This window comes from Lemur catta, chromosome 15 (assembly GCF_020740605.2).
Source record: "Lemur catta isolate mLemCat1 chromosome 15, mLemCat1.pri, whole genome shotgun sequence".
In the NCBI taxonomy this organism is placed as follows: domain Eukaryota; kingdom Metazoa; phylum Chordata; class Mammalia; order Primates; family Lemuridae; genus Lemur; species Lemur catta.
This window is the reverse complement of record NC_059142.1, coordinates 30,327,127-30,339,227: the sequence shown is the minus strand read 5'-3', so window position 1 is coordinate 30,339,227 and position 12,101 is coordinate 30,327,127. Positions and strand designations below refer to the sequence as shown.

At 42.0% G+C, this 12,101-nt stretch overlaps 1 long non-coding RNA gene across 1 annotated transcript in view; it reads left to right on the top strand.

The window, feature by feature from the left end:
* LOC123650667 overlaps window positions 1-12,101 on the top strand; it is a 70,712-nt gene that overhangs the window by 22,662 nt on the left and 35,949 nt on the right. The window lies entirely within an intron of this gene.

The following is a 12,101-nucleotide window of genomic DNA, read 5'->3' as shown; positions in this document are numbered from 1 at the left end:
GTATCATGTAAACCATTTCTTTAAGAAGCTTTCAATCGTTTGCTAAGAACTCTGAAAATACTAAGGCACTCAGGAAAAAAGTCACAAAGTTTGCAATAATTAGTGGAGCTATGAATTTTTGGCATTTATGCTTCCTAATTTGGAGTAGAGGACAGTCCTAAACAGCATGGGAATATGAGCTTATGGGAGACACTGAGAACTCTTGAACTATAGTAGGTGCCAGAGGCACAAAAAAGTAGAACATGGAATGTGTGCTTTGGGGCTTGTACCTGATCTTTCAAGGTGTACCTTTCTGCAATGGCTGATGTATCATTTGGAATTTGAAAGTTATATTGTCATTCCTCTAACACTGTTTTGCTTATTTTCCCCATGTCTGTCTCTCCGAGTAGATGACAGACCTTTTCTGTACAGAAACAGTTATTTCACTTTGGTTACTGTCCCCTGGTGTAGTATATATTAATAGTAGGCCCTCAAATGGTAACTAAAGGAATGAATAAATGATTTAGAGAATATTGACCAAATGACACAAATGTAGAAGACTAAATCTCTCCAGATATAGAGGTTTATTCCCCATGGACTCAAGCCAAATTATTTCCCCAACTCAGTATTTTTGGGGTTCTAGATTCCCGGGGTTCCCACTGGACCTTCCTTGAAAATATCAAGGTCTTCTCTCTGTTAAGCGCCGGCTTTACTTGTGTGGCCATGGATTATATTTTAATGTTACAGAAGTGGCACAGTCTAGACTGGGCCTGGCTGAGATGAGTCAGGATTTCAGTTGCAATTTAATGGCAAAAGTAGCACTACTGTTAGTGCTAAATTTTTCTCACAGGCAGATTTTTCACACTGCTTAACAATTCAAAGTTAATGACCACCTTGAAACCGAGGAATTCCAGCAGAAGGTCACTTCCCTTGAAAATGTTCTCATTTCACAGCCAGAGTCCTGGCCTGACTTCCTGGCTGGGATTCCTCACCCAGAATCCCCATCTATAACGCCTGACCTCCAAACCTCCTGCTTCCCAGCTGGATTTGGAAGAGACAAGGCAGGAAGAGCTTCGTTCACTTCTCACATTTCTAGTAGCACTGCCCAGTCAGCTCAGAGAACTGTCTTTAAAAGCCTCAAGGCATTTATTGTTTTCATGAATATTTCTCCAGAGGCTGGAGATAGCATGGAGATAGGCGTGGCAGTTCCTGGGATGGAGGAGAGAGACTTGGTGCCTGCCGTCAAAGAGCTTATGATCTAATGAAGAAAACACAGCAAACAAGCTATTGAAGGGTGACAAGTGCTCAGAAAAGGCAAATAAAGGGTGCCGTAAAAAACAGGGCACTAACCAAACTTGAGTGGCAGGGAAGAACATGCTGGAGTTAGCTGGGCAAGGCTTGGAAAAGAAACTCTTCATCATGGGAGAACCATTTGCATAAAGCCCCCAAGGGGCTCAGCAGTGTAGTCAGTCACATCTGAAGAACTACAAAAGTCCAGCGTGGCCAGAGCAATGACCTGAAGGAGAGGCATCTTGTATGTGGCTGAAGAAGTGGGCAGTTGAGCAACGGAGGATCCTGAGTGCCATGGCCAGGACTGTGGACTTTATACCAAGAAGATGTTAGGCTGAGGGCTGACCATTTCTAGCACCACGCATTTTTCTGCATGGTTCCCCACCATCTCTAATAGTCCCTCTAGTATGATCACGGGGGCGCTATCCAGGGTGCTTTAAGCCTTGTTACTTTGAATCCTTTCCACTGTTAGGCAGCACGCAGAGTAGCCCATATGTAAATAGAGTTTCCAAAGTGGAACCTCAGCTCCTGAAATTTAATGGGAAAAGAAAAGGTGGGAGGAGGGACATGTACGCATATCCCCTCCGTGTCTCCTGCCCGTGCTAGTGTACAGCACCCCCTCCCACGCCAATGCGTCCTGCAGCCCATCAGAGCCGCTTCAGGGGCCAGAAGTAAGAGAGAAAAAAGGAAGGCACAAAATATGTTAAGCAGGCCCACTTTCTCCAAAGTTTTTCTATACTTATCCCCAACTACAAGGAAGAATATTTTTTTCTTGAGAAGACGGAAACATAATTGTTTGTTTGGGGTTGCAGAGCTTAGAACTAACAAAATGGGAGGACTTCAGAAAAATTATTTATATTGCTAATCTATTTATATGTATGTATGTGCATGTGTCTACTTGGATACACATAATAGGTGCTTCATTTTCTAAGATACAATAATGGGACAACAAGTAAGCAGTGTGCTATGTGAGTGACTTTTCAAGGTTTCTACATGATAGGCCAGGTCTAATGCCAGGCAATGGCGTACATGAAGGTGGGATGGGTTCTTCCGTTTGGGAATTAGCATTCTACAGAGGACATGGAATGTGTGCCCAAATGTTTATAATAATGAGAAAGAATGTGATCACCACTATGTGGAAGGAAAATGTAATTATTTCAGAATTAGTGGATCCTGTAGCACAGTGGTCCTCAACATTTCTGGCCAGGGACTTGTTTCATGGAAGACAATTTTTTCCATGGATGGGGGGTCGGGTGGGGGTGGGGGTGATTTGGGAGGGGTGTCAGAGCTCTACAGCCCAGTCCCTAACAGGCCACAGACTGGTACCGGTCCATGGCCCAGGGGTTGGGGTCCACAGCTGTAGCAAACTGCAGAATCTATGGTCTGCTAGTTCCAAAGTTGCTGTGTTTTATTAATAGCAGAGTGCATGGCCTCCCAGCCTCCCCCGTAGTGCAGTGTGGCTGCAGGACTAAATTTTGGCCAGTATCATATGATCATAAATAATATGTGCCACTTCCAGCTCAGGATCTTAAAAGGGAAAGGTGTGAATTCACGTGGTCCTTGTCCCTTTCACTATGTCTGGGCAATAATGAGAACTAGAACAAATGCCCTGGATTCAATGGTGAAAGCCTGAGATTAAGGATGCCAAAGCATCCCTACCACCCCTGGGCTGTTACAAGACAGAGAAATAGACTTCTTTCTACTTAAGTCACAGCATTTAAAAACAAAATCCTGGAAGTTTTGCTTATGCCAACTGATGAATAGCTCCAAGGAGAGTGTTCGTTTGGACCAAGATCACGAACCAGCTCAAATGCCTCCTCATCTACAGACCTCTGATCTCTTGGCCTGTGCCTAGCACTTAATAAGTGGTCAACAAATCTCTGATTTGTTCCAGTTCCATTTAATAAGTGGTCCATCAATCTTAGCTATTATGAGCTCTTACCTCCAATTGTACATTTCTGTCTATGTCCTGCCCTCCTCCCTCCATGCCTAGCCTCAGGCTATTTCTTTTGCCTGTGAAGGAAATCTTCCCCAAGTTTTGTCAAATTTCTGTCTGAATTCAAGGCTCACTATAAATTTGTTCTGTATAAATATTCACTGGATTTAGATAACCCTAATCTATGATAGTGCTGAATAAATGAAATCTAGCACCTTCAGATTGGAGCAGTTTCCACGTCTATAAGTCACTTTTGATAGACTTGCTATATTAGTCCAGATTCTCAGAGAAATAAAACCAGCATCTCTGCACAGGGATATTTTGGTCAGTGATGGACCACATATACCACAGTGGTCTTGTAAGATTATAATCCCAAGTCTTACTGTACCTTTTCTATGTTTAGATACGTTTGGATACACAAATACTTACCACTGTGTTACAGTTGCCTATAGTATTCAGTACAGTAACATGCTGTACAGGTTTGTAGCCTGGGAGCAAGAGGCCATACCATACAGCCTAGGTATGCAGTAGGCTATAGCATGTAGGTTTGTGTAAGTACACTCTATGATTGCACACAATGAAATCATTTCTCGGAACGTATCTCTGTTAAACGATGCATGACTGTGTGTATATACAGAACAAGGAATTGGCTTACGTGATTATGAAGGCTAAGAAGTCCCACGATGTCAGCTGCCAGGCTGGAGACCCAGGAGAGCCCATGGTTTAGTTCTAGTCCCAAAGCTGGCAGGCTGGAGACTCAAAAAAAGGCAATGTTTCAGTTTGTGTGTGAAGACAAGAAAACACCGATGTCTCAGCTCAAAGCACCCAGGCAGGAGGCCTTCCCCCCTTACTCAGAAGAGGGTCAGCCTTTTTGCTCTATTCAGGCTTTCAAATAATTGGATGAGAACCTCCCACATTAGCAAGGGCAATCTGCTACTCAGTCTACCAACTCAAATGTTAATTTCATCCCCAAACACCCGTATAGACACCTCCAGAATAACATTTGACAAAAAAATCTGGGCACCCCATGGCCTAGTCAAGTTGACACATAAAATTTACCATTATACTTGCTGAGAGCCTAGTGTTCTCAGATAAGGAAAAAGCTGTAACAGGCTCCTACTGTATGCTAGGCACTAGCCTGGGTGCTTTTCTTAGTCTTTGGTGAGACAGGAAATACTTTCTCCCACGTACTGATGAGGCATTATGGGACTCAGAGAGGCTAAATACTGTGCCTAAGGTAACATGGCGAGTTAAGTGGTAGGCTGGGAACTCAAAGCTAGGCTTTTTTGATCCCTTGCTTCCACCTTCCTGCTCACATTCCACCCCCTTTAATCTTCTTTCTGTTCCATCGATGTGCCAAGCTTGCTCCTGCATCAGTCATCGTACCTGCTGTTCTCCCTGCCTGGGATGCCCCGCTCCCTCATCCATGCAAGACTGAAAGCTTCAAATCATGCCAGTCGTTTAAATGTCACCCCTCTGAGAGGTTTTGCAGAAGTAACCAGGGAACAGGGAAATAATCATTCCCTAAATTTCATGACCCTGTCTGCATAGCACATGATATTTTTATTCAATGTATTTATTGTTGGCTCATTTATATAGGCTCCAAGAGGGTGCAGAACTTTGTCTTATTCCTAAACTATATACTCAATGTATAGAACACAGGAAATATGCTATGATATGCTAAACTACCTGCTGCAGGAATGAATGAATCAATGGAGGAAAAACAAGCCCAAAGCCTCGTGATCTCAATTTGACCAATAATGCCCAAAAGATGAGTCCAAAAAAAAAAAAATGTATATGTACTCTTAATCTTGTGTTCTACCTAATTCTTACCAAAGAGTAAACATTGAGAACAAATGGATTTTTAGAATTTTTAAAGCTAAAATTGCTTTGTTTTTCAGGGTGTTTTTTTTTAAATTTTGTTTCATTATTTTATTTATTTATTTATTTTTGCCTTTGCATTCTGATTCAGCACCTTCGGGAGGACTTATACTGGCCATCTAAAAGTCTACACACCAGAATGGGATTATTGATTTAACTGGGGGAGGGGAGAGAGGCTGGAGGCAAAACAGGCCTAGAAGAGAAGACCTTTTCATTTGCAGGCCAGAATCCTGAAAGTTAAGAAAGCCTCTATTCCCCCAGGGACAGATATGGGAAAGCGGGCCAGGGGACAGCACACCGAATACATTTTCTCTTATCTGTCTTACCCAGTTCCTCTCAGGTGGTTCGTAAACTGAGAAAAAGTCCATGGAAACCAAGCAGGACAAAAACGGTACTTAGAGCTCAGCGCGGGACATACAGCCACTTTTGTTTTATGCCAAACGGCTTATGAGGGGCTGGATGTGTTTGTAAGTGGTCATGGATTCTGCTCCCCAATGAATGCGGCGTTTCATTTTCCAAGGGAGAGTGAATAATATTCTTCATTAGGAGCCTATATTTCAGGCCTGGTATTGAATAATTACTGGACTGCTGAAAGCTTCCAAGTAGCAGTCTGCCCTCCACGACACAGCTTGGCTCATGTTTCCATCTGGGCTACTTTAAGCTCTTGTAAACAGCGTTCGTTTTCCATTACAAGCTAGGAAATGTGACTGTGCGGCGATGTGGCCGGGTCCCTGGAGAGTGCCTGCGAGGGAGGCCGTTTCCTCACCTCTCATTTTAGTGTGTAACTTGCTGGGGAGGTTGAGTAATCGCTGAAGTTCCCCGTCTTCCCATCCCATTCTGTTCCACTAACTTATAAAACAGCCAGTGACCCGCTCGAGGACTGGCGGATCAACCAGATGTTTCCTGAGCAGAGACAGCGTGCATTTCCCCTTGCACATCATCTTGCGAGAGGGGAGGGCTGGCGGGGGCGCTCACCCCGTCTGACATCATTGTGAGAGGTGGCCTGGGGGAGAGTTTCAAAGCAGAGCGGCTTGGCCCAGGACGAGTTCAGCTGGCAGCTGTAGGCTGGGATTAACTGACCCAGATAACTGGGGAGAAGGAGTTGGCAATAAGCGTTTGTTCTTCAGCAGGAAGTAGACTGCCTCCCTTCCACTCCCTGAGTACCCATGGGCTACGGGAGAGCTTCCCTGGTGACTGCACACTCAGGGTCAGGATGGGGTCCACGTGTGCTCCTAACTCCTCATTTCCCCTGACTCTTGCCCCAGATCGAAGTGGGGCAAGCTCACTTGACTGCAGTGAATAATCATAATCATAACAATATCAACTAATCCTTCTTCCCTAAAGAACATAGAGGAGCTCAAATACTAAAAAAAAAAAAAAAAAAAAATCTATGATTTCAAATCATATCCTTATACATTCTTAGACTGTCAGATTTGGGGTATTAAGAACCAGTAAAATAATTTTTTAAATAGAGGGAACAACTGACATGGAATTGCCAGCTTCCCCATAGAAAGGTCATTAAACATAATACAAATAAACACGCAAATTGAACATAGCATTTACTATCACTGTGATTTCATAAAGGAAAGGGTAGTTTAACCTCTTCTGCTCCAACCCATCCAAAGGATTTCTTCATACTCATAATTAAACACAAACTACGGGAACCTGAAAAGTTCCACATGACCTGGGATCTGGCCGCTGCCTACTCTTCAAGCTCCACCTGTTGTTAGTCTTACTCCTCTCCGGCCTTCTCTCTGTTCTTCAAACGCACTGTGGTCTTTGCATTTGCTGTTCCCGACATCTGGAATGCTCTTCCCCCAGTCTGCATGTGTAGGGAAGGCAGCTTTCTGGCGTGGCTCTCAGTGATCCCCATGTCCTGGTGTCACACCCTTGTGTCATCCTCTCCTCTGTGTGTTGGGTGGACCCAGTGACTTGGTGCTAAAGAATAGGACAGAGCAAAAGTGATGGGCTGTCCGTCATATCTAAGATTGGGTTGTAAAAAACTGTGACTTCCATTCTTACTCAGTTTCTCTCTCTGGCTCTCTCACTTGCTGCTTTGAGGAAGCACGTTGTGAGTTCCCCTGTAGAGAGGCCAAGATGATGAGGGACTGAGGGTGGCTTCTGGCCAGTACCCATTCAGGAACCGAGATCCCTCAGTCCAGCAGCCTGGGAGGAACTGAATCATGCCGGCAACCTGAGAGAGGAGAGGCAGAACCTTTCCAGTCGAGCGTTGCAGTGACTGCAACCTCTGAGGCCACCTTGATTGCTGCCACATGAGAGATGCTGAGCCAGGGGACCCAGCTAGAGCCAAGCCCAGGTTCTCGATACACTGAGAATAAAGGTGGTTGTTTTAAGCCAATAAGATTTATGCACTAATAGATAATTAATACAATGCCTCACTTTATTTAGGTCTCTGCTCAAATGTCTTCCCCTCTAAAGTAGTCTCTCTCCTCCAAAACTAAGCAAACCAAACAAAAACAAGCACACATTATTTTCTATCATTTTTGCCATCTTCATTTTTCTTTGTAGAAATTATCACTACCTACTTCATATCATGTGTTTACTTATTAGCTGTATTCCCTACTAGAATAAAAATTCAGCTAACAACATGTCTGTCCTTTTGCTAGTGAGCAAGATGGACATGTATTTGCCCCAATGCTCCTTAAGTTTGACAAATCCTGATTGTAGGGCTACTATATGCCAGGTTTAGTTATTATAGGTTATTTGTTCCTGGTACTCTAGCATCTCAGCTAATTAATTTTAGCCTGTAGGCTCTATTGGCTCAGCTGGGTTTGTTATTGCTGTTGTTTGTTTTTTAGCTAAGCTGCTCTGTTTTGATAATGTACCTTTCTATATCTTTAACTATTTGATTAAAGTACCATATAGGATAGAGTCAAGACTACAGCTTGTATATAATCTATTGAAGCCCGTTGTTGAATGAACATAATTATTTGAAAAATTCTTACTTTGTGCTATGCTGAAGTCTACCTTGCTGCTACTTTCCTCTATTGGCCTTAGATTTCCCCTCAGAAATAATATATTATAGAATATGGCTATTCTTCTCCCCAAGTCCTCTTAAACTTGTTCTATTAATTCTGTTTCTTTGGGTGTAAGTTCTCTTTGTTGAATTTATTGTCTTTTTTTTTTTTTTCTCTATAGACTTTTCCTGGATGTTTGGTGTTTCTTCATTTTGTGCTCATCTTGCAAGTTTAACTTTCTGCGTATTTGAGTGTAGGTGTGAGAGCTATAGCGGTGGCTCATTCTCCACCGTTCCCAATGGGAACAGTAGGGCTCGTGGCATCATCACCATCTCTCCAGGGTTGGCTCCAGCATCAGCAGCCACCTAGAAATTGCCCTATCTCTCTGTCTCAGCTCCCACATTCGCTATTCTCATCTCAAGGCAGATTCCTCTGTTTCTGGTGTGTTCATGCATTTGTGCACGTGCACGTGTGGGTATGGTGGTAGATGGTGGTTAATCAACCTGGCCACCCTACTGCTCTCACCAGAGATACCAGATGTATCTCTGAACATAGATCGTGCTTATTGCTGTTCCCATGTTTGACAGCTACACTTTTCCACAAGTGTCCTGACCTGCAGCCTTCTCTCCAATTTTCTTTCACCCATTTTCTCTTTATTCCTGGATCATGAAATGCAACAACTCTTATGCCCCAATCCTTGTATTTTAATTCTTATGTATATATTTGTACATGTATTTGTGTGTGCATAGTCATATTTTATATTTTTTAAATATGTAAAATGTGAATATGTATTTATATTTTATATCTACATGCTCCTGTAGGTCAGCTTATTTACCATCTTGAAACCATTATCTCTACTTCCTTTTCTATTAGCCCTTCAAATATTTGAAGATAATTATCACATTGTCCCTTGTCTTTTCCTCCTTAGTCTAAACATTCTCAATTCCTTTATAATTCTAATCTATAATAATCTTCTGACCCCCTTATCACCTAAATCTCCCTCCTCTATTCCTCTAGATACCTAGGGTTTATTCAGTAGTGCTGTTATATATTAATAATATGGCCACCAGAGTTAAGAGGAATACTCCAAGAACAATGGTACTATTAATGCTTGTAATCTCTCTCTATTTTTTTTTGTTAATGCTGTCTAAGTCTGGTTTATCTTTTTTAACCACTTGTTTATACTACTAGCTTGTAATAACCAATTTCTTTTGTACCTCTCTTCCTAATTTTAAATATACAAACTCTGCCAAGCAACAGCTCCCTCATTCCCTACTTGTGTAACTGATCACTAACCAAAATGAAGGACTTCACACCAATCTTCAGAGAGTTTTATCATGCCAGTTTTAACCTCTCCATGTCCTTTGGTAGTATGTGTCAGGACATGCAGAAAGACTAGCTTCAGTTTATTCTCGCTTTGGCAAACTGACAGTCTTCTGATATATTGATCCCTGGTGAATTGCGGTTCCTTCCATCTATGGAACAGTTTCTCCTCTATTATTAACTTATCAGAGAGCATACTATATTAGCTTCTTTAGCTGAACCCCATTTTTTCTTACTGGGATTATATTATCTACTTATTCAACCAAGATTTATCAAGGCCAACTCTGTGCCAGGAACCAAGCCGAGCATTGGCTATACAGAGATAAACTAACAAACGTCACCCTTGACCTTATGGAACTTACAGTCTGGTATTTACATTTTCATAATTATGTACAGACTTACGATTATAATTGCTAGTGATTATGTAGTCAGGATTTTACTTTTTAAAAACAGTTCCAATCTTGATAAACCAAATACAGCAAAATGTTCATTGTAGAATTTAGCTGATGAGCTGTGTGAGTGTTCACTGTACAATTCTGTCAACTCTTCTGTATATTTGAAAATTTTCCTAATAAAATGTTGGGGGGAAACTTGCCTATCCCTCATAAGCTATATTTCTTTTATAGTCATCAGCTATGAAATTGTATATATCCTTTTTTAAAAACTCTTTGGGTTGTTTTACTTGCTTTTTATAAACTTCAGGATACCCACAGCCTCTTTCTCCCAGGGTTCCTGGGAGAAATCGTCACATAATAGAAAGAACCCTGACATTGGAGTTGGATTAGGACTCAAACTCTGAGCCTGGCACCTACTGGCTTTGTTTCTCTGGAGAAGTCGGTATCTTTGAGTCTTGATTTTTCTCATCCCTAAAATGGACATAATCATACTCATACCCAGGTTGTTGTGAAAATTAAGTAAGATTATGTATGTAATCACTTAGCATATTTAAAGTGCATCCTGTCCCACTTCTGCAACTTTATCCATCTGTCTACCTTGCACATATTCTTTCTTTCCTTACAAATCTGAATTTAAGTGGTTAATACCCACTCATGCTTTATTCTTTCCTTACCCTTTGAATAATTCTTAGAAACTCTGAGCCCTAATGTGTTATTGGATGCTTTTGTTTAGCAAACATGGTGTCAGAAGATATAAATTCTTCCATCACCTTCAAGTTTCCTTTTTGTTAGTGTATGGGATCAATGTTAGGGAGGAACCATTCATATTCTGACCAGATGGTCTGTAATTGCTGCTGAATTGTAATTGCTTTAGTGCCAATTCCCATCTTGATTTAATATGTTTATATTATTGTCTGTGTATCCTGATTGCTGTGTCTGCAACATTATCTCCCCCCTTCTATTTTTGCAAAATCTCTGCACATCCTTTGAGAACAAGTTCAATGCTATGTCCTCCTGTGAAGGCTTCCTGAATCTCTTCCTTCAGCTTCTACTCATAATGTTCCCACTGCACCATGTCATATCTCAAAATATCTTACATAACTTTTCATTAGATGAAAAAAACCATGTGGCCAGAGAAAAGAACTCTTCCATCTTTCTATCCCTACTGTATAGGCCTGGGAACATCCAATAGGCACTTGTTCGAGATAATTAATAGATGCCTGAATGGATAAATGACTAGAGTTCATCATCCCTGGGCCTCAGCTTCCTCCTCCAGGAAATGAGATAGATTGGCAAGTGACTTTGAAACCCTATTTGAACACTGAAATTCTACAATTCTAAGCTTTTGTGTTATGTTACTCACTCACATGAAATATACCTCTATATTTCAAGTGTTTGTCCTAATGCCAGAGCTTTCTGTATGGGTCAGAAGCTTCTTTAGTTTTAAGCAACTGGGATTTGCATGCTTCTATGTTCCCCCTCTCTGACTCTTCGCTCTCATTTGCTCAGTGGCTTTGCACCAAGGGTATGGCTGAGTGGATGTGTCCAGTTCCCAGCATGTCCACAGTCCAAACAAACAAAAGTGCATCTTCCCATCCCCTTCAACTCCCCACCACTAAGCCCTCCATCTCCAATATCGTCTAATTTAGAACACTTCTTCTTCCCTGTGTCCTAAACCTCTGAAGGAGGCCAAGTGGATTCACGTATCCTGGAGTCTTCTGGGTCTCTGGATAAGTATTAAGATGATGCTGGTTCTCTGAGTCCCGGATCCTTTTATCATTCAGCTTCTGCTGAGTTTGAGTTGCCAGAAGACATTTAAATTCTCACCTTCTATGACTTTGTGAATTCCCACTGATCATTCTGGAGAGTCAGTAACATGTGGGAGGAAGACAAGGCACGCCAGGGAGGGGCAAGACCTCATATTTCGCCCCTCTCTCCTCACCCTTGAAGTTCCAACCAGGATGAACATGTTTATCATTCTAAGTTCTTTGTACTCTCACTCATCCCTTTCCGTCTGTTTGACACATTCTTCAAATCCTCTCTGCCCCCCTCCTCTGAGGCTTGGTTGAGAATCACTTCCTACAAGAAAGAGTTTCCTGATTCCCTTGTTATAACTCTTACTACACCATGTGGCGTGGGTCCGATTATCGTGTGATTGCTTCACTGCATCAATGCTATCTTTCTTGTTCATTATTGTTGCCCCTAGAGCTTAGCACAGCACCTGACACATGACAGTTGCTCAACCTGTCAGTGTTGAATAAATTAATAAAGGTGGCAGTCCTGCTCTCAAGGGGATTAAAATGCTGCAGAATGCACAAG